Source organism: Penaeus monodon, chromosome 27, assembly GCF_015228065.2.
Source record: "Penaeus monodon isolate SGIC_2016 chromosome 27, NSTDA_Pmon_1, whole genome shotgun sequence".
Classification (NCBI taxonomy): Eukaryota; Metazoa; Arthropoda; class Malacostraca; order Decapoda; family Penaeidae; genus Penaeus; species Penaeus monodon.
This window is the reverse complement of record NC_051412.1, coordinates 19,723,558-19,723,773: the sequence shown is the minus strand read 5'-3', so window position 1 is coordinate 19,723,773 and position 216 is coordinate 19,723,558. Positions and strand designations below refer to the sequence as shown.

The window sequence follows — 216 nt, the reverse complement described above, 5'->3', positions numbered from 1 at the left end:
CCCAGTTCCCTCCTGTCCTGGCGTATCTTTTTTCCATTCCTTTCTCTGAACATCCATCTGTCCGTGCTTCTGTGACACCATTTTCTTTGTCCACTTATCCCATTTTTCCGTCCATCCTGCCCACCATCATTTCATCAGTCAGTTTGTTCTTCTTCCCAGCCATTCACATATTCCCCAAACAATCTGTCTGTTCTTCCTTCTGTTGCTGACGTTCAA

The 216-nt window shown here is 45.4% G+C and overlaps 1 protein-coding gene across 4 annotated transcripts in view; it reads left to right on the top strand.

Moving 5' to 3' along the window:
• The window catches only part of LOC119590663 (guanine nucleotide exchange factor subunit RIC1-like), a 31,890-nt gene that overhangs the window by 6,184 nt on the left and 25,490 nt on the right, over nt 1-216 (top strand). The window lies entirely within an intron of this gene.